The 23,540-nt window shown below is 43.4% G+C and overlaps 1 protein-coding gene across 2 annotated transcripts in view; it reads left to right on the top strand.

Annotated features, from left to right (window-relative positions):
* TMTC2 (transmembrane O-mannosyltransferase targeting cadherins 2) overlaps window positions 1–23,540 on the top strand; it is a 253,470-nt gene that overhangs the window by 141,454 nt on the left and 88,476 nt on the right. The gene's annotated exons all lie outside the window — the stretch shown is intronic.

The following is a 23,540-nucleotide window of genomic DNA, read 5'->3' as shown; positions in this document are numbered from 1 at the left end:
AATCGACAAAATCAAGGCTGCCATACTCAGTCATGGCAATCCATTTGCCACAGAAGGTGACCAGTTGCACAATCTGATCACACATGCCTACATCCCACAGGAGTATGTTCCATCAATCTTGAACATTGATGTCACTGGTCAGCAGCTCTATGAAGACTATGTGTCAGAGAGAATCAATGGGGACACCAGCCTCTGGGCACCAGTGAAAAAACACAACAACAAAATGTTCATGTTGGGGAACAGGAAAGCCACTGTGAAACTCCGAGACAAGACTGTAGATCTGAAAGAGACCAAGGATCTCTATGGACGGCTGATGGTCCTGGCCAGGTCAAACCGAGACATCGACCAGAAACATGCAATTGGGAACTATGAGTTCACTTTGACACCGAGAGCACTCTTCGCTCCAAATGGGGCAATGCTGCCATGTACTGACAAATCAAAGTTAATCCACCTCCTGGGGAAGTTGCCACAAGCAGAACCCCCCCATGATGATCAGCAGCCACTGCAAGCTGCAAGTGCTCTGCACCCAGATGCAGCAGATGTAGAAACCATGGACTTCACATCCAGTGAACCTCCTCATGCATGTCGGAAAATTGCAGTGGTGGACGGGATGGTGGTTGTGCAGAAGCTCACCAAGAAACCAGCCACCTTAGTGACAGTCAAAGATCTCAGTGACTGCTTCAATGGGAGACTGATGTCTCTAACCAGAGAATATGACGAGATTATTCTCGTGTTCGATACCTACAAGGCTGACTCCCTGAAGAGTACCACAAGGGAGAAAAGGAGGCAAGGAAAGGATCCAATCAAATATCAGATCAGAGATGACACCAACATCAAACACATTCCAATGAGCCGGTTCCTTTCCCATGACAAAACAAAGGCTGATCTGACCGAGTATCTGGCAGCAAAAACCCTTGAGTGCAACATAGACTCGTCAAAGCTGGTCATCACATCTGCTTCAGGACGCACTAGGAGCAACAGCGAGCTCCTCTTTCAGGACAACAATCACGAAGAAGCAGACACACTGATGATCCAACAGGCAGTGCTGGCATCACATCGGAACCCACGTGATGCAGAGTTGATGTTCTTCTCTCCAGACACAGACGTACTAGTGCTGGTCATAGCAAATTATGACCTCTTGCTGAGAAACACATCAATTTCGATGACATCTGGAGTTGTCCAGGTCGAGCCAATATGGACAGCTCTAGGTCCCGAAAGAGCGAAGGCTTTGCCCGCCTTCCATGCATTCACGGGGGCAGACAATACTGGGAGATTCTCTAGAATAGGCAAGGCAACATGGCTGCAAGTCTACATCAAATGTCATCAAGATGTCATCAAGGCTCTGCAGATGCTAGAAGATGCCACTGAGGTGACTGAAGATATGCTCTCTACATTATCTACATTTGTATGTGCTGCATACTCACCAAAGGGCATTCACATTGAGACGATCCCAGAGTTACGATGGCATCTCTTCTGTAAGCACATGGCAGAAAGTGACAAACTTCCTCCTACCCTTGGGGCTCTCAAGCAGCACATCCTCAGAGTCCACATCCAGGCCAGAGTATGGGGTCAGGCAAGTATCCCTGAGCAGGAGTTCCTGGATCCACTGAAAAGTGGCTTCTACAAGGGCACAGATGGTCAGGTCAAGCCCACCACAACTGAGGTCCTCCCAGCCCCCAAGGCCATCATCGAGATGGTTAGATGTCAATGCAAGGCAGACTGTTCATCTTCCAGATGTTCTTGCAGATCAAAGAACTTAACATGCACAGACCTCTGTCAGTGCAGCACCCAGTGCCAGAACGATGAGGACTCCCACGATGTGATGTTGTCTGATGAGAGTGATGACGATGTGTAAACGTGTTTATTGTCAGAGACGCTGTAATCGATTAGTCCCTATATAAATACTTGATCTGATGTGTTCTCCTACGCCATGATATTCAAGCTGATTTTTAGCTGATGTCCAGGTACATAGCATCCAAGAGGTTGCCCTAAAATTAATGCTTGAGGTTACCTATTCCTGAAATTCACAACTCTCCATGCAGGTTATCCTCTTTGTACTACAGAATAAAACATTCGTCAACATAATATTTGGCTCTATGATTATTTTAGCTTATTTTACTTGGTACGATTGGATTCCTTGCCCCAGAAAATGTCGGTTTAGCTGTTAAAATCAAGACCCTAGGTCATCTAGAAGCCAAGATATTGAGAAATATCAATTTTTAGCGCGGCCATTTTGAAAATCCAAGATGGCCGCCATGGAACCTTCCATGCAAATGAAAACATCACTTTTCCAATTGGTTATACTATAAAGTTTCCAAAATAGTATAGTTTTGCAAATCTCCAAGAAAAACCAACGAAAATACACAGTGAACCTGACTAATATATATACAGGGTGAGCCAGAAATATGGTCATTTTTGAAATTCGTGTGATTTTGAAGTACATAACATGCATTTTTTTATTATTATTATTTTTTTACTGATTTCGTTTTATTTTTTGCAGCCAAAACACTTGAGTGACTATGTGGAACTGGTCGGGTGAAGAACGTGCTTTAGCTATCAAAGCTTTTTTTTACAAGAATAATGATAGTGTAACTGCTGCACAATGTCAATTCAAACTCCATTTCAATGTTCAACATCATGGAAATGTCCCGTCTGTTCGTGATATCAAGTTATGGGTTCAGAAGTTTGAGAGGACTGGTTCAACTTTAAAAGAGAAACCTCCGGGAGCACCCAAATCAGTAAGAACGGCACCAAACATGAGCGTGTAAGGGAGTCAGTTTTGAGAAGTCCGCATCGCTCCAGCCGAAAGCATGCATCAGCCTTAAGAATTTCTCACTCGTCACTATGCCACATATTGCATAAGGATTTAAACTTTTATCCCTGTAAAATTCAAACTGTCCAGGAATTAAGCCAAGATGATGAGATTGCCCGCAATAATTTTTTGTGAGGGAATGCTTTCATTTATGGACGGAAATGAAAAGCAAAACATTGCTAACAATTTATTCATGTCTGATGAAGCACATTTTCATCTGTGTGGCTATGTCAACAAGCAAAATACTCGTTTAGGGCAGCTGAAAACCCAAGAGAAATGCACACAAAACCGTTACACAGTCCCAAAGTCACAGTGTGGTGTGCACTTTCGTCGATCGGCATCATAGGGCCTTATTTCTTTGAGAACGATAACGGAAATGCCGTCACTGTTACTGCAGCTTGATATACCGATATGGTTTCTGACTTCCTCTCCAGAGAATTAAACAGATTTGCAGAAGGGTCATTCCATGTCAAATCATCAAAGAATCTGCCGTCATCTCTCAGATTTTTGTAAAACTTTGGGAACTAATTGGGACCCATGAAAAACAGCTAGAACTCAAATATTTTTGCTAACAGCCTCTTAATTAGTGAGATACAGGTTAACTGTATCTCTTTCTGTTCTCTTTCTGTTCTGTTCTCTCTTTCTGTTAACTGTATCTGTATCTCTTTCTGTTAACTGTTCCCTCTTTCTGTTCTCTTCACCCTCTCTTTTGCTCAAGGTCATCTGCCATCTGCTTGGAAATCAGCCAACATCACCGCTTTGCACAAAAAAGGTGCAAAAACAGATCCCAGCAACTATAGACCAATCAGCCTTCTCCCAATTATCAGCAAAGTCATGGAATCCATCATTGCTTCAGATATTAAATCTTTCCTCTTCTCCAATGGCTTGATCTCTGATCATCAATTTGGTTTCAGACCTGGTCACTCTACTCTGGACATGCTGCTTCTGCTTTCTCAACAATGGATGGAGGTCCTCAACGCCAAACAGGAAATTAGAGCTGTCTCCCTTGACATTTCACGTGCCTTCGATACGGTCTGGTACCCTGCTCTGCTCTCCAAACTCTCCTCCTTTGGTATCCATGGAAATCTCCACGCATGGCTGGCGGACTTCCTCTCTGGTCGTAGTCAACGTGTGGCCCTGAATGGGTTTCTCTCATCTCCTTTTCCTGTTCAGGCTGGAGTTCCCCAAGGTAGTGTTCTGGGCCCTGTGCTTTTTCTGGTCTTCATCAATGATCTCTCTGACTCTCTTGAAAATCCTCTCTATCTCTTTGCTGACGACTCTACTCTCTGTCGCTCCATTCCTCATCCCTCAGATCGGCAGTCTGCAGCCTCCTCACTCTCTGCAGACCTGGACAAAATCACAGACTGGTCAAACAAGTGGAACATGTCTTTCAATCCTGACAAATCTCACACTCTTACAATGTCTCTCCGAAAGGACCGACTGGACAACCCTCCCATCTACTTTCTCAACAATCCTCTCCAAGAAGTTCTGTCGCTCAAGCTTTTGGGTCTCACTATCTGCCATGATCTTTCTTGGGAAAACCACATTTCCAAGCTGGCCTCCAAAGCCAGTCGCCGACTGGGCATCCTCCGTCGTGCGAAGTCCTTCCTTGGCACACCTGAGCTCCTCACCACATACAAGGCTTTCATCCGCAGCTCAATGGAATACTGTTCCCCCCTCTGGGCTGGTGCTCCTGCCTCACACCTTGCTCGGCTTCACGCTGTTGAGGCCAAAGCTTTCAGAATCATTGGAATCTCCTGTGATGTAGTCAACGCCGAGGGCCTTTCACTCACTCACCGCAGGCAGGTTGGTGGTCTTTCTGTCTTCTACCGACTCCTCTCCGGCCTTGCTCCCCCAGCTCTCTCTGTGCTCTGTCCCCCCAATATTCCTTCAGGTCGCACAAGATCTGCCTGCAACCCTCTTATGGTTAAACTGCCAAAGTCTAGGCTCTCTGCTCACCTTCACTCTTTCATTCCCCTTTTCTCCCGCCTCTGGAACAAACTCCCCCACTCCCTTCAATCCCACTCCTCCCTCCAGGTCTTTAAAACAGCTGTTCACCACCATCTCTTATCGTCCCCCATCGAAAACCTTGATCTTTTCTACCCCCGGTAATTCACCCCAGAGTCCTTGCAGTGTTCATATGTTTTAATCCTCTCCCACCTCCCCCCAAGTCCTCCCGATGTCCCTGCTCTCAAATGTAGTGTTTGTGTCCTTCCCCCTCTTCCCCCTCTCTTTTGTGTCCTTCCCCCTCTCTCCCCATCTTGTCTGCCGCTCCCCTTGTTTTTTGTGTTTTGTGTGTCGGTTTGTCTTTTTGTGTGATTAATGTTAGCTCTTTCACGAGCCTCGATCTTGTATACAAAAAAAAAAAAAAAAAAAAAAACGAATTTTGGACTAATTAGCGCGATGTCGCGAATTCAAATAGCCATATCTCTAAAAGTATAACACCTAGAGAGCTGGTTTTGGTGTCATTTTAAAGGTATTTTCATGCCCTATAAATTTGTCTGGGCAACATTTTCCTACCTCCAATCACAAAAAAGTTATCACAAAATATAAACTTCAATCGTGAATCCAAAAATAATGTATCCTTCAAATTTCCTCAAATTCATCCCAGATGTACCTTATGATGTCAAGAAGCTTCCACATAAGTTTTGTGATGGGCACTCCAATAGTTTCTGAGATATGAGCAATAATGTACATGTACGTATGGCATATAGGTTCGAAAATCAGCATTTGTAATGTACTAGGGCATGCCCGTACTATATATATATCTAAAATTATATCCCCCCCCCCCCTCTATTTACATGAAATGGTTTGGTCCAAAGCGAACGGCTTGCGAGTACGGTGACAATCCCCCCCCCTCTATTTACATGAAATGGTTTGGTCCAAAGCGAACGGCTTGCGGAGTTTGGTAAAGAAATCGCCATAGCTTGCACAAACGCGCAGGAAAGCGAAAGAATCGCAAATTAGTTTTAATTAGTTTTAAAACATAGTTTAACGCCAACATAGCGGCAACATAGTTTGCCAACGTGAAATAAATGAATACGCTCTCAAATGTGCCGTCCGAGGCAGAGTCTGTTCGCCACATTCGGCACACGTGATAGCTCGCTGCTCTCTGATTGGTTGAATCGTTTTTTGGACATAGCTCGGTAACTACTTGTCCGATTAATATGAAACCTTGAAAAGGCACATCCTCAGGTCCCCAGCAATATACCTGGCAAGTTTAAAGTATATCGGACCCGTGGTTGTCGAGAAACAGCGGTCACAGACATACACACACACATACACACACACATACACACACACACACACAGAGATTACTGGAATTATAGATAGATTATACAATCATTCTAACCTAGCCATGACAGGGAACACAGGGAACAACCATCAATTGCTTTGAAATATCATATACTTTCATTTTCAACTGGGCCTGAGGGGAATTCTCATCTGGGGAATTCCAACTGGGATTTCCCATGTGGGTAATTCGAGGTGATGCAACTTTCACAGTCTAAGATCCCCAGGGAAAGTCCAAGTTGGCTTAGTGTAATGCTTAGGCCTGCCACCAACAGAAATTGGCAGTTCACTTCTGAAGGAGCTGCAGAAAAATGACGACTGCCAAGGAAAAGTTCATCTTGAAGCAGAAATCCTGCTGCAATCCCTTTGGAGCTCATGAAAAACCAAAGTCGTCTGGCTTGAGAGCTGTTAGCCAAAAAGCCATAGCCGCTCATCCAAGCCTCAAACTGCAAAGTGCACAGAAAATCTGTACCCAGTGTCGTAAGAAACTGGCAAAAAGACAACCAGGTGTGGTAGAGACTCAGAGTGAAATACCATTACCAGTGACCAGCAGCGCTATTAGCAGTAGTGAGGACAATGATGGTGGAGGTGAATCACCAATACCAGGCAGTTCAGGGGAGTTTGAATTTCATTCTCCTGAAATGGAACTGAATACACTGAATGAGTCTTTGGGATTGATTGGAGAATCACCTATTCCAAAAAAGAGACTTGCTGCAGATAAATATGTGAAATCCAAAACCAAGAAAATCGGTGACACTGTGAAGAAAAAATTGGAAATCGCGACAGGATTGCCATCTAACAAACTCCAGGATGCAGGACAGGAGATGATAGAACAACTCAAGCACAAGTTTGAATCAACGACCAAGAAAAGTGAACAAGTGCAGGTGCTGACTGTTCTGCCAAAAAGCTGGACAATTGCTGAGATCACAGAGGAGTTTGATGTGTCAAGCTACATGGCTAGGAAAGCAAAGGCATTGGTCAGAGAACAAGGAATTCTCACCATGCCTAACCCAAAGACAGGAAAAGCGATTTCAAAGGAAATTGAGGAAAAGGTCAGGGAATTCTACTTGTCAGAGACCATAAGCAGACAAATGCCTGGCATGAAAGACTTTGTTTCTGTTCTAGTCAATGGGAAAAAGCAACATATGCAAAAACATTTAGTGCTATGTAATCTGAAGGAAGCATATGAGCTTTTCAAGGAGGCCCATCCGAATGTAAAGATTGGATTTTCAAAATTTGCTGAACTCCGTCCAAGGCAGTGTGTTCTAGCAGGATCAAGTGGAACACACTCAGTCTGTGTTTGCACAACACATCAAAATGTAAAGCTCATGTTCACTGGAGCAAAACTGGATTCTGTGACTGGTGGTGAGTTTAAAGACTACAGTCACTGTCTTGCAGCTATTCAGTGCAACCCACCTCGCATTGAGTGTTTTTTTGGCAAGTGTTCAGAGTGTCCCGGAATGGCGGGTCTTCGAGATAAGCTTGAAACATATATGCAAGACAACATGATCGACCAGGTGCAGTATAAACAGTGGACATCAACTGATCGGTCGAACCTTGAGACGAAAGTTCAGACAGTTGCTGACTTTCTGGATTCTTTCCAAAGCAGCCTTCAGAAACTGTTACCACACAGTTTCATTGCCAAACAGCAGTCGCGTTACCTACAGAATCTGAAGAATACACTTGAGCCTGGTGTGTTCCTGGTCATTGCAGACTTTGCGGAGAACTATAGTTTTGTAGTTCAGGATGCATCTCAGTCATTCCATTGGAACAACCTGCAGGCCACAATCCACCCGTTTGTGTGCTACTATCGGCAAAGCATGCAAGATAAAACTCCTGAACACATAAATTTTGCCATCATATCAGAATGTAACATTCATGATACCGTGGCAGTTCATCTGTTCCAAAAACTGTTCCTTCAATTCCTAACCGCCAAATTTGGACAGCGCCCTAAAAAGGTTTGCTACTTCTCCGACGGATGTGCAGCCCAGTACAAGAATCGGAAGAACTTCAGCAATTTATGCCTCCATGAAGAGGATTTCGGTGTCCCAGCTGAATGGCACTTTTTTGCTACGTCGCATGGGAAGGGACCATCTGATGGAGTTGGCGGGACAATTAAGCGGTTAGCAGCTAAAGCCAGTCTCCAACGACCATATGATCAACAGATCATCACTCCTCGCCAACTTTTTGAATTTGCTGATTCAGAGATTGCAAATGTCAACTGCCAGTTTGCAACAGCAGAACAGTATGAACAAGAATCAAAACTACTCAAAGCAAGATTCGAAGAGACCCGCACAATCCCAGGTACACTAAAGCTACATTGCTTTGTTCCTGTGTCTAAGGAAAAAGTCACAGTTCGAGCCTTTTCGTTCTCAGCCGAAGAACGAAAGGAACATGTGAAACTTACACCTGGGATGATCGATCACAATGTCTCAGCCATAACTGGTTATGTTACAGTGGATTATGATGGTCACTGGTGGGTTGCATGTGTCATGGAACATACCCCAGAGAGGCATGAGGTGGATGTTAAGTTCCTCCATCCACATGGACCATCCCCATCATATACATTTCCGGAACCATCAGACCCTCTCACTATTGACTACCAGGATGTGCTTACAACCAACCAACTTGGTTGAACCAACCACTGCAACTGGAAGGACATATTGTATTTCCAAGAAAGAAACAAGTGCTGCTGTTGCTGCATTGAAGAGGAAATTGAAAGCCTAAAGTCAGGTTAGTGAACACTGTGTACTTGAACTCACTTATTGATTGTATAATACATTACAAATGCTGATTTTCGAACCTATATGCCATACGTACATGTACATTATTGCTCATATCTCAGAAACTATTGGAGTGCCCATCACAAAGTTTATGTGGAAGCTTCTTGACATCATAAGGTACCTCTGGGATGAATTTGAGGAAATTTGAAGAATACATTTTTTGGGGATTCACAATTGAAGTTTATATTTTGTGATAACTTTTTTGTGGTTGGAGGTAGGAAAATGTTGCCCAGACAAATTCATAGGGCATGTAAATACCTTTAAAATGACACCAAAACCAGCTCTCTAGGTGTTATACTTTTAGAGATATGGCCATTTGAATTCGCGACGTCGCGCTAATTAGTCCAAAGTTCGTTAGTCTGTATCTCACTAATTAAGAGGCTGTTAGCAAAAATATTTGAGTTCTTGCCGTTTTTCATGGGTCCCAATTGGTTCCCAAAGTTTTACAAAAATCTGAGAGATGACGGCAGATTCTTTGATGATTTGACATGGAATGACCCAGAAGTGAGCCCAATGACGTGGTTTCAGTAAGATGGTGCAATCTCCCACACCGCCAGAGTGTCCATGAATACTGTAAGGGCGCTCTTTCCAAGGCATGTCATTTCCAGAAACGGCGATATTCCATGGCCAGCGAGGTCACCCGATTTGACTGCATGTGATTATTTATTGTGGTCATATCTAAAGGACAAAGTGTATATTAACCATCCACAAACTCTTCATGAAATTAAGGAAAACATCAGACATTAAATCAATGATATTGACGTGGCCATGTTGCAGAACATCATGAATAATTGGTGTCCAAGATTGGAGGAATGTGTCAGACGAAATGGTGTGCATCTCCTAGATGTTCTTTTCCACAAATAAATGGCATGTTATGTCCTTCACTTTCGTGTAAAATTTTGTTTTTTAACACAACTTTTATATATACTGTATATAAATGGGCAACTCAATGGATTGTGTCTTTTGGGTCTTCAGGGTATTTTGGGTCTTTGGGGTATTTTGGATCTTCAGAGTCCTTAGGGTCTTTTGGGTCCTCTTTGTCATTTGGGTACTTGGGGTTTTTGGGTCTTTTGGATCCTCAGGGTCTTTTGGGTCTTCAGGGTATTTTGGGTCTTCAGGGTATTCCCTTCAGGGACTCTGAAGATCCAAAATATCCCGAAGACCCAAGAGACTGAAAAGACCCAATGGACACCAAACACCCAAAATACCCTGAAGACCCAAAAGACCCAAAAGACCCTGAAGACTGTTGAAGACCCAAAATACCCCAAAGACCCAAAATACCATGAAGACCCAAAAGACACGTTTTGGGTCTTCAGGGTATTCCCGAAATATTCCCTTCCGGGAGCAATAAATCATGCAAAGACACGAAGACCCAAATACAACTTTTTATTCCCTTTACATTAGTGTTAAAAATGACCATATTTCTGGCTCACCCTGTATATATACTAGTATATACAGTAGTGGCCAAAAATATTGGGATCCTTGCACTTTTTTCAAATAATGCACAATTTTTTCAAAAAGAACAAAACAAAAAAAGCTGAAACAATTACTAAATCTGAGCTTATTCCACACAGAAATCCTAAAATGGCCTGGACAATATTATTGACACCTTTTAGAAATTGTTAGAAATAATTTGATGTCAAGCAGGTGATTCTCCTTTACTTTGGAATTGAACTCACCTGCAGTGAGTTGCAGGTGCCTGCAATATAAAAATCACTCATTCAACCAGTTGGAATGGAGAAAAGGAGTCATTCTGCTCTTTTGTGTCACTGTGTGTACGGTACCACAATGAGCATGGAAAAAAGAAAGAAAAACAGAGAATTGACTGAGGAGGTCAGACACAAGATTGTAGCCAAGCATGGACAATCTTACGGCTATAAATCCATATCCAGACATCTTGATGTTCCTGTGGCCACCGTACACAATGTTATCAGGAAGTTTAAGGCCCATGGCACTGTAGACAACCTCCCTGGACGTGGCGGCAAGTCAAAACTTGATTGAAGATGGCAGCGATAGATTGTTCGAATGGTGGAGAAAGCACCTTGATCAACTGTCAAACAGATTGAAGCTGACCTTCAGACACAAGGTATGACAGTTTCAACTCGCACCATCCATCGCCAACTCAATGAAAGGGGGTTCCTATGGTAGGAGACCCAGGGGGACCCGACTGCTAAGAAAGCCCGACTGGAGTTTGACAAAACACACTCGAACAAGCCAAAATCCTTCTGGGAGAATGTCCTGTGGACAGATGAGACCAAATTAGAGCTTTTTTGGTAAAGCACATCATCTCTATGTTTACAGAAAACAAAATGAAGCCTTCAAAGAAAAGAACACCTTCCAATACAGTCAAACATGGAGGAGGTTCAGTGATGTGTTGGGGTTGCTGTGCTGCCTCTGGCACTGGGTGCCTTTAATGTGTGCATGGCATCATGAAATCAGGAGATTACGAAGGCGTTTTGGAGCACAATGTTCAACCCAGTGTCAGAAAGCTGGGTCTCCGTCGAAGGTTATGGGTCTTCCTGCAGGACAATGACTCCAAACACTTAAAAAAGCACCCAGGAATGGTTCAAGACAAAATGCTGTATTGTTCTGAAGTGGCCAGCAATGAGTCCAGATGTAAATCCCATTGGACACCTGTGGGGAGAGGTTCCGGTCTACTATGAGGGGGTAACCACCATTCCCTCCCGAACTTACTAGACCTGCAGCTGCCGTGCATGAACAACCTCGTACTTCTGCAGGTTGCGAACCAGCAACTACAAACGCTAATTGGTCTGTCACGCGACAGCAGGGTCCAATCCTCTAACACCGCTTACCTGTACCACGTGACGGTTTCAATCAGGGAACGTACCGTATGTACCCTCAGGAAGTGTACCACTTTCTTTTGTTCCTGGATGGAAATGTTGACGGCCTAGCAGCTGTTGGTACCCGATGGGCTGATGCCAATTTTGACGGCCGATTGCTTCTCTGGGTATGAGCAATGGCGGACTAATAGAAGAAAAGACATTCACGGACAAAGAGAAAAGGAAACGTTTAACGATTTGATTTATTTAGAAATATATACCGTGAAATTTATCGATAGGAAATAAAAAGGGACAATAAGCAGAAACTTAGCTTTCTCTATGCCTTATTATGATTACTATGAATAAACACAACAAGGCGCCCAGCACACATTCACGGGGGAGGGGGTATCGAACGTTGGGATCCTGTTAACGAAATGTCCACGATGTTACCAGATGCTTCTTCTCCCGATGTCTTTTATCTCAACCTCACCAACGAGCACCTGGCTGACAAACGGCAATCCCGAACACGAGCACGTAAATGTGATCCCAGCACAAACATGAGCAGGTAAAGTTGATTCCCATCACAGACAAGGCAGGGAGTCCCAGCACGAACATGAGCAGGTAAAGTCGATCCCAGCACGAACAAGGGCAGGCAAGCAGGCACGTGTATAAAGAACAAAGTCCAGGGCCAGGAGAGTCAATCACGTGCAGAGGCCTGTGAGAGGGTCTGGCATATAGCGGATGCACATGTGCTGAGTCAAACTGGCAGAGAGAGAGAGAGAGAGAGAGAGCAATAATCATGCAGGCACGTGCTGAGTGAACCCGGCAGAGAGAGAGAGAGAGAGAGAGTAATCATGCAGGCACGTGCTGAGTCAACCCGGCAGAGAGAGAGAGAGAGAGAGAGCAGTAATCATGCAGGCACGTGCTGAGTGAACCCGGCAGAGAGAGAGAGAGAGAGCAGTAATCATGCAGGCACGTGCTGAGTGAACCCGGCAGAGAGAGAGAGAGAGAGAGAGAGAGAGAGAGAGTAATCATGCAGGCACGTGCTGAGTGAACCCGGCAGAGAGAGAGAGAGAGAGAGTAATCATGCAGGCACATGCTGATTGAACCTGGCAGAGAGAGAGAGAGAGAGAGCAATAATCATGCAGGCACGTGCTGAGTGAACCCGGAAGCGAGAGAGAGAGAGTAATCATGCAGGCACGTGCTGAGTGAACCCGGCAGAGAGAGAGAGAGAGAGAGAGAGAGAGAGAGAGAGAGAGAGAGACCTTGACTTTTGAAGCTATTTTATTATAAAGGTAAGAAAACCACACAAGTCATGCAAATAATAAAGTCACCACAATTCCAAACATGTGCAGCCGAACAACAACAATAAAAACATCAAACACTAAAATAAAAAATTCAACAAACCATTATCAAGTTTACAAAACCCACCCTTTACACACCATTTTTCACAAAGGTTTGTTAATCATCTTTCATTTGGCAAAAAGAAAATTCCAAGCATAACCTTGCCATGACCAGAGCCTTAAACACAATTACCACATCACATAAAATATCAGCATTTGCCAGGAGCTTTGCTTTTCTTGTCTTGCAGATTGCTAATTTTCCAATAGAAATGAAGAAATTAGCAAGAGCATTCTCAGAGCGTTTTTTGTAACTAAGTGGTATTCCAAAAATAAAAACCCATGTAGAAAAAGAAAAGTTCATACGATTAAAAAAAGTTGATCAAAACCAAAGAAGGGAGAGAGTCTTGCACAATCTACGTAAGCATGGAAAAGGTCTTCAGAAATCATACAAAAAGGGCATTCCACTGAATTATCCTCATTAAAACGATGCAATAAAACATTGGAGGGCAACACCATATGGGCGAGTCTCCAAGCAATATCACCAGTTCTTTTAACAATCGGTGAAACATACATTGCAGACCATTGCGGATGGGAGGGAGACCCAGAAGGCAGTTTCTCTTTCCATCGAGCACGAAAATAAACTGGCTGTCATGAGGGAAACTGGATTGAAATGCACAAACGACACAGTCTCTTTTTATCCTTGCTGGAAAGTGGTGATGAAGATAACAAGATAGATGTTGTGGTGCTATCAGCCGGCAGGCTAGAGCTAGCACAGATCTGTGGTGGTGTATGGTGGTCACCAATGTTGGCAGTTAAGCTCAGGCCCAAGTGCCTAAAAACACACAGGATTTCTGTAGGACCTTGGCGACGCTCCTCAAAGATCTGATACCAGTTCTTACTTGAAGATGTCCTGTGGAGAACCAACTATTCCTGTTACAGTCACGAAGGTCCCGAGTCGTTTTCACGCCAGCACTCAAAAAACGTTGCACAAAAGCACGGGAGTGATGAATAGCAGGAAAAAGGGCATTGTAGAAAAGGGGTTCCCGGAGGAACCTTTCACTGTTGTACATCCCCATTTGCCGAGTTACTGAAATGGACCGCCAGACGTGCAAGACATCTTGGTAAAAGTCAGGAAGCAGCGAAGCATCGACATGTTGCAGCTCCATGAAAAAGAGTTCACAATTGTAGCCTAGCATGCCGGCTTGTTTTAATATACAGTTTGCAATAGATTTCCAGGGCAAGGCCTCCAGAAATATAAAACGACGAGCTGTAGAGACTCGGAAGGCCATCACCCGACAAAGAATGTCCATAAGTCCATGACCCCCTTCTGCCAGTGGAAGGCAAATAGTCTCTGGCTTTAGCCAGTGTTTGCCATCCCAAAAGAAGTCAAGGAAGCATTTTTGGATTGACGACACCAACGTTGCAGGTGGCTGCAAGGCAATCATTTTATGCCATAAGAGAGGGGCCACCAGGTTGTTCATGACCAGGGCACGACCTCAAAAAGACAAGGTCGACAAAATTCCTCTCCATCTGTTTAATTTATTGCTAATTTTGTGGAGCAAACCATCCCAATTCCTTTTGACAACACCATGGGTTCCAAGATAAACACCGAGGTATTTCACACCTTCTTTTCCCCATGTCAAATTCATAGGGAGAATTGGAAGGGCAGAAGGTGGCGTAACGCCGACCCAAACTGCTTTGCATTTCGACCAATTAATTTGCGTTGTACATACTTGAGAGTAGACCTGTAGACACTCAAATAGCAGAGCAATGTCATTACTGCTGCGAACAGCAACACATACATCATCAACATAGGCCGAAATGATAACGGGATTTTCTGATGGAGTCACTGAAAAGCCCATAAGAGAAGATCGTAAACGGATCAAAAGGGGCTCAATGCAAAGAGAGTACAAGATTCCAGATAAGGGACAGCCTTGCCGAATTCCCCTCCCAATCCGCAAAGGTGAACAGAGACCATCATTTATCTGGATCAAGCTAAAAATGTGATTATACAATAAGGATACATAAGAAACAAAAGATGCCCCAAAACGAAATTGCTTTAAAATGTGAAACAAATACTCATGATTAACAGAGTCAAAAGCCTTTTCTTGGTCAATAAAAAAGAGACCGGTATGTTGTTGTTGAAATGCACACACATCCCACAGGTCTCGTACCAAAAAAATGTTATCGTGCATAGATCTGTGCATAACACAGTACGATTGATCCTGATACATAACTGTGCTTAAAACAGTCTTTACACGGTTAGCTAGCGTTTTGGCAAAAATCTTGTAATCTGTGCAGAGAAGAGAGATTGGGCGCCAGTTCTGTATCAATTGCAGGTCGTTTTTCTTAGGGATAAGGCAAACAACTGCACGTCGACAACTAAGGGGTAACAATCCCTCACGCAGACTGTATAAAAACACTGAGTGCAAAGCAGGACCAAGCATGTCCCAAAAGGTTTTATAAAATTCAGCTGGTAACCCATCAAAACCAGGAGCCTTATGATCAGCAAGGCCATCGAGCGCAGTTTTAAGTTCACCGAGAGTAATGTTCTCATCCAAGACATGCCGCTGGTGCTCATCTATCTGCGGTAAATTGGTCGTAATATTCTGCATTGCAGGCACATCATTGGGCTTAAGGGAAAACACATTCTCAAAATAAGACCGAACAAAATGAACAATCTCCGTATTATCACTAAGAATATGCCCATCACTAGCCCGAAGACTAAGCATTTGCTGGCTCGCCTTGGTCGTCTTCTCAAACTTAAAGAAATGTTTACAACATGTGTCTGACGACAGTAAACCATTCACTCTCAGCCTGACTAAGGCACCAATACCATTTTCTTGAATTAATTCCTTAAGCAGAGTTTGTTTTTCAAAGAGGAGTTGACACCGTTTTTCATCACTAAGGACCAGGACCTCAGCACCTTCCTGCAATCGTAGAATTTCTTGTTTCAAGGCATCAATACATAATTGTTTACTTTGAGAGCAATTGGTTTTGTATTGCTGACAGAAAATACGGATCTGCGCTTTAGCATAGTCCCACCACTGACAGAAATTTAGGAAACGATGTTGGAAATACACAACCTTGTCCCAAAAAACCACAAAGGATGATTTAAAGAAAGGATCGCTCAGAAGTGAGGTGTTAAAGGACCAATACAGGGTGCGGCGTTTGAAACGAGGAAAAGAAAAGCACAGTTTTACCAAAGAATGGTCAGAGAAGCCTGAAGGGACAATAGCCGTATTAGGGTGGTCCAAAAATGCAAAAAAATCACTTTTTTATCTGGATTTTGATGCTCTATTGGATTATTGTTAGAAATGGTCTAAATCGTTCACCCAAAAAATATTTTGCATCTGAGTCATCTATACACAAAGAATTAAGTTAAGCACCCCCCCCCCCCCCCCCCCGTTTTTTTACAACCTCGCACATTACAAGTTTGTTGTCGTCAAAACAGTGTAATATACCCATGATATTGCTATATTTTCTGGAGAAGTGATATTATGGTCACATAAAAACATAACAATCATGCCGTTTTCAATATTTTATTCTGAATAATTTAAGGTGAAATTTTTTGGGAATTTTAGGCATATTTTCACCTCAATTTAAGTATGGAGCTATAGGTCCATCACGGACAGTGTGGATGACGTTTATGTTTTCTAACGTACAGTCATTGTTCTGAGAAGACCTCTAGCGATCTTTGCGTCAATAACGTGTGTAGGACCCACGTGATCGGATCACTGACTCAACCAATCACTTTTTTTCACTTTGATCACTCAATTTCATCAATGGATAATTGCTAATGTCATACCAATCATTATTTGATCTCACATACCTTAGAATATATGCCAATGTATACATATACACAAAGAATATATATTAGGGGGTGCTTACCTTAATTCGTTGTGTAGGGGTGCTTAACTTAATTCTTTGTGTATATAAACTCATACACACTCAACATATAAATTTGTCATTTTGGTCAATTTTAATGACTTACAAAGACTTTAGAAATATTTTTTTCCTAAATAATGTCATTGATGGTACATACCCATGTGAAGTCCTCATGGTCGAAACATGAGTCAGACATGTATGAACATGTTTCAAACATGTTTCGACCATGATGATTTCACACTCACAGGCGCAAGCGCATGCAAAAAGTCATGAACCACAAAATGGCTTAGTACAATAGTGCATGTACTTTTTCCACCTAGGTTGCTATTGGATTGTTCTCATTTAGGCAAATTTGGTGAAAAACGCCATATTTCAATTGAAGTGTGTATGAGTTTCTAGATGGAATTGAGCGAAAATATTTGGTGGGTGAATGTTTTAGACCATTTCTAACAATAATCCAGTGGAGCATCAAAATCGGAGAGATCGATGTTTTTTGGACCACCCTAAGCCGTATATGTCACAAGATTGACAGCAGAGTTAGGAATATAAAATTTATCAAGACGAGCAAGTGAAAGATGATTTAGTAAAACCCGACACCAGCTAAATTGCTGCAGGTTTGGGTGTTGTTGCCGCCATACAACGTTGAAGTCATGCCGCGAAATTATACTGGAAAGAGACCTACTTGAAGCTGGATGTGGCTCTGCACTGTTCCTATCTAAAGTTGGGTTTAAAGTACAGTTAAAGTCACCCCCTAAGCACAACAACGTATCAGAAGAGAGGTGTCTCAGGAAATTAAAGGACTGATTAAAAAAAGTTCCTCTATCTGTACTATCGCTTGGAGCATAGACGTTAAAAATAACCACCTTTAGAGGCCATAGACGGAGCATTTGGAGCATAGACGTTAACAAACATAAATCGTTGCTGATTGTATTCAAGCTCTACAGAGCCTAGATAGCCTGGTACGATTTCCTTAAAGATAGGGGGGGAGACAGCCAAACGTGAACTGACAAAAAAAGCAATACCCGCACTCATAGAATCTGTATTACTAAAAAACCAAGTGCCAATCAGCCATGCAGTCTGCAGTGGCACGAGTTTCTTGCAATAAAAGTACATCAATCTTTTCCCTCCTGGCTAATTGCACAGTTTGGGACCTACGCAGCTGACTGCGCCCACCATTAATGTTCAAGCTTGCTATGTTCATAAAAACATAGGCAACAACACAGCCATTACAGGTTTAATTCTTTCCTTGCTGTGACAAGGTACCTCTTCAGTCTTTTCAGTGATTGATCAGAAATATGAAGGGCCGCAGATTGTTGTAAAACTTCCTGAGCCCCACTAATGAAGGCGTGAGTGACAACGAATAAATCGCCAATTTTCCCGCGCCTTTTACGGTAAGTTTTTTGTAGGAAATCTATGATTTCAGCAGGAGGGACAGAGCCTCCAGAGACATGCTCCGATGAGAAGTCGGCCTCACTATCACTCAGTGAGGCAACGGAAGAAGCCCCATCAGAGTCACAATCATTGCATTGAGAATCCATTGCCGAAACAACGGGCTCATCAACGTGACAATCTGAGACTTCAGCACTATCACCCTGCTGACCATGAGCTTGACAAGGCTCAGCTGCCTCAATGGAGGATTCGATCACAGACGGATCACTAGTTCCTACACACTCACCACTCCCCACAGAGGGAGGGGTGGCACAATCAACACAAGCTTCAGCAGGGGACACACATGGAGGCTCAACCTCACATGGAGGTTTACCCTCAGAACGCCAGAGAGACTCAGGTGCTGTCTCGCCAAACCATAAATTTTCAGCATTTATCACATTCCCCTCAGAATATTCTGAAGGCAGAGGAGGCTGAGGGATTACCTCAACTGGGGACAACTGCTGAGGAGGTTGCGCTCCATCATTACCTTCACTAACCACTTAAGCGAAGGTTGGAGGACCGACCAAGACCTTATTTTCAGGCTCGTTGAGGTTGCTAGAAGGTGGGAGGGTTCTTTTCCTGGTTCTCTGTTTGTCTACAATGGGGTTTGTGTCAGCACCATCCATACTGTTTACATCATCGACAACGATCTCAGTCGAGCCCCGCTGTTCACCACCATTCAGGCCAGTGACTCTATCCGTGGACTTTTTCGGGAACGAGTCTTTTAAATGACCATATTGACCACACTCAAAACAAACTGGAGACTCTGTGGAGACAAAGACCCGATAAGTGTGATCTTCGACCTTGAAGGGCAATACCGCATTTAAAGAGGTTACACCACGCGGTAAAATCATATAAACGAAAGGACATGACGTGTTTTAAACAGTTATTTTTTCCTCGTACAGGAACCATAGTAACTGAAGAGACGACAGAACCAAGTTTGTTTAGTTCAGTAACCAGGTCTTTGTTCTTAAGGAACGGAGGAGCGTTAGAGAGAGAAACCCGAACTGCCGGCGTGTCGAGTGGACATACCTGAACAAACACGTCGGAAGCAAAGAAAAGCCCGTGCTCGACTATTTGAGCAACCATGGGCACTGTGGAAACAAAGATTACCACACGTTTATTCATGCGAGAAGCCGCTTTTACATTATCCAAACCGATTAACTCTCCGACGGCAAGGATAATGGCCTCGACGTCGATTCCCGACGGAGGTGAGCAAACTAACCCATGCTTCCGGGTTAGCGCTTCAAGAGACGTGTAACGAGAGCTATCCGCCATCGTTTACACGTTTAAACAAAGGATAAATGTATAAAGGGTTAATGAAGCCAAAAAGCTCCAGTAAACAAACGAAAAATAATAACATTTACGAAAAAAGAAACGGAAAAAAGTATTATGATTTGTAACACGAAGCGAAAAAAACCGAAGAGGGAACTGCCCGAAGTGGGAACCTTTACCGGTCTCACCACGTGTGCTCCCCCACTCTCTCACTGTCGAGGGGGGAAGGGATGATAACGTGGAAGGGTGATACACAAAAGACGGCACAAAGGTGAGAAGAGGTAAGGGGAGGGTGAAGATACAAACCACGAGCACAAAGCTACAATGCCAAAACACGAGCAGACGCCATAACACCGCACCCAACGCACCGACAGGTGGCGAGAGAGAGAGAGAGAGAGAGAGAGAGAGAGAGAGAGAGAGAGAGAGAGAGAGAGAGAGAGAGAGAGAGAGAGAGAGAGAGAGAGAGAAGAGAAAGAGAAAGAGAAAGAAAGTAATCATGGAGGCACGTGCTGAGTGAACCCGGCAGAGAGAGAGCAATAATCATGCAGGCACGTGCTGAGTGAACCCGGCAGAGAGAGAGGGAGAGAGAGTAATCATGCAGGCATGTGCTGAGTGAACCTGGCATAGAAAGCAATAATCATGCAGGCACGTGCTGAGTGAACCCAGCAGAGAGAGAGAGAAAGAGAGAGTAATCATGCAGGCACGTGCTGAGTGAACCCGTCAGAGAGAGAGAGAGCAATAATCATGCAGGCACGTGCTGAGTGAACCCGGCAGAGAGAGAGAGAGAGCAATAATCATGCAGGCATGTCCTGAGTGAACCCGGCAGAGAGAGAGAGAGAGAGTAATCATGCAGGCACGTGCTGAGTGAACCCGGCAGAGAGAGAGAGAGTAATGATGCAGGCATGTGCTAGGTCAACAATGTCCAAAAACTAAGAGTGTGCAAAAACGTGTTGAATCACCTTTTGTCCACTCTCGCTGAGGGTGGGGTGGGAGGGGGGGGGGTGTTTGAGGTTGTCCTGGCTCTCAATTGGTGGAGCCCGTCACTCTGCCCCCACTAGCTCTCTCGAAGGGACTCTGGCCTTGATTGGTGCATATCCAAATGGTCTTTGGTGTCTTCTGTCCTTCAAGACTTTAAATCAATCTGTGGATGCAATATTTGTGCATCTGCATGGTTTATATCCATTATGAGTGGAGGACCTGTCTTTCCTTCCCCAACGAATGACATACTAACCCGAAATAAGGGGAAGGGGCTACGATAATGGTCTGCTATGAAATAACTATTCTACAGGACCTGTATGGTGGTTGTCATTTCTTCTTAGTGTTTTCCCAAAACCGCAACAATATATATCTGCAGTGCCTTCAGAAAGTATTCATACCACTTGACTTTCTTCACATTTTGTTGTGTTACAGCCTGAATTTAAAATGGATTAAATTGAGATTTTTTTCACTGATCTACACATAATATCCCTTAATGTTAAAGTGGAATTTTTTTTAGAAATCATTACAAAACCATTAAAAGTGAAATACAGTGATATCTAATTTACATAAGTATTAAACCCCCAGAGTCAATACTTCGTAGAAGCACCTTTAGCAGTAATTGCAGCTTCGAGTCTTCTTGGGTATGTCTGTAACAGCTTTGCACATCTGGATTTGGGGAGATTCTCCCAAATCTCCCATTCTGCCTTGTAGATTTGCTCAAGCTCTGTCAAGTTGGATGTGGAGTGACGGTGAACAGCAATCTTCAAGTCTTTCAACAGATTCCCAATGGAATTAAAGTCTGGGCTTTGGCTGTGCCCACTCAAGGACTTTCATGTTCTCATTCTGAAGCCATTTTAGTATTGCTTTGGCTGTATGTTTGGTGTCATTGTCCTGTTGGAACATAAATCTTTGCCGCAGTCTAAGGACTTTTGCACTCTGAAGCAGGTTCTCCTCAACGATTTTCCTGTATTTGGCTCCATTTATTGTTCCTTCTATCCTTACAAATCTATCAGTCCCTGCCACTGAAAAGCATCCCCATAGCATGATGCTGTCACCACCATACTTAATGGTAGGGATGGTGTTAGATGGGTGATGAGCTGTGCTCGTTTTCCATCATACGTAGTGCTTTGCATTCAGGCCAAATAGTTCAATTTTTGTCTCATCAGACCACAGAATCTTTTGCGTCATGCTCTGAGTCTTTCACATGCATTTTTGCAAACTCCAGGTGTGCTGTCATGTACCTTTTTCTCAGGAGTGGCTTACATCTGACCATTCTCCAATAAAGCCTATACTTTGTGAATTGCTGCAGAGACTGTTGTCCTTCCGGTCGGTTCTCCCATCTCAGCCAAGGAACACTGAAGTTCTGTTAGAGTGGTCATTGGGTTATTGGTCAGCACCCTGAACAAGGTCATTCTTGTCCGGTTACTCAGTTTGGGTGGATGGCCAGCTCTAGGAAGAGTCTGGGTAGTTCCCTATTTTTTCCATTTCCTAATTATGGAGCTCACTGTGCTCTTAGGAACTTTATACACTCTAGAAAATGTTTTGTACCCTTCTGCGGATCTATGCCTCCTCACAATTTTATCTCGGAGTTCTACGGATAGTTTTTTGGACTTCATTATATGTATATAGTTGACATATGCATTAGGAAGGAAAGCATAATTTGTACAGTGGCCTGTAAAATATTTACCCCATACTAATAAAGCCGCATTTAGGAACGCTGAAGAAACAATTTTTCCCAATGAAGTTCTTTTTATTCATAACTGAAGAGATCAAACTAAACCAATTCCACAGACCAAAACGCCCAGCCCTCTCCTTTCCACAGATCTCCCGATGTCCCTTTCTCCACTGTTGTGCTTCCCTCTCTCTCCCCCCTCTTGTCTCCCACTCCCTTTATTATATGTTCTATGTGTTAGCTCTTACACGAACTTTATCTTAGTAGACAAATAATAATAACAATAAAACACACTTACACAAGGAGGTTACATGTCAAGAATACCTGCAAAATCATGTACAAATCAAAATTCACTGGTTGCAAAAGTGTATTCAGCCCCTTAAGTCAGTACTTGGTGGAAGCACATTTTGCAGCAATGACTGTTATGAGTATTTTTGGGTCGATCTCCACCAGATTTGCACAGAGAGATGGTGAAATCTTTTCCCATTCGTCATGTGGAAATTGCTCTAGTTCTGCCATATTTGATGGGGATCATCGATGGACTGCGATCTTTAAGTAAGGTTCAATGTTCTGTTGTTCATTTGGGTTCAATTCAGGACTTTGAATGAGCCACTCAACAACATGTATTTTCTTCTTATTCAGCCACTCCAGTGTGGGTTTGGCTTTGTGCTCTGGATCATTGTCCTGCTGAAATGTGAATCTCCTACCCAGTTTCAGATTAATGGCTGACTCAAGCAGGTTTTCATCAATGATTCTCCTTTGCACCATTGTCCCTTCTATCCTGACAAGCTCGTCCTTTCCTACTTATGAAAAGCAGCCCCATAACATGATGCTGTCACCAACATGCTGAACAGTAGGGAGGATGTTGACTTGTTGATGTGCAGTATTAGGCTTGCGATGGACGTAGCACTTTGAATTTAGACCATAAAGTTCAATTTATTTCACGTGTGACCACAAAACCTTTCCCCACATGCCTGTAGTATCATAAAGATGCTTTAAGTGCCATAAAGAGATGAAGGTGATTCTTGGATAATGTTGTTGAAGGCTCGGCAACACATGTAGCTGTAATACGGCATCTCATTCATGCATTGATCAACCATCAGATTGTCAAGGATAGATATCAAGTTAGTGCAAACGATTTGAGTAATACCATCCCACATCATGACACTTCAATGTCTAAAATTTGCAGCTTCCTGGACACAGACTGGGGCATATTGCTCATTGAGTCTTCTGTCGGCCGATGCATCCATCATGCCTTTCAAGGAGAAACTTGGATTAGTCATTGGACAT

The sequence above is a fragment of the Myxine glutinosa genome, chromosome 1, assembly GCF_964187855.1.
Source record: "Myxine glutinosa chromosome 1, kmMyxGlut1.1, whole genome shotgun sequence".
Lineage (NCBI taxonomy): Eukaryota > Metazoa > Chordata > Myxini > Myxiniformes > Myxinidae > Myxine > Myxine glutinosa.
Note: the sequence above shows the minus strand (reverse complement) of the source record. Positions and strands in the feature narration are given on the sequence as shown.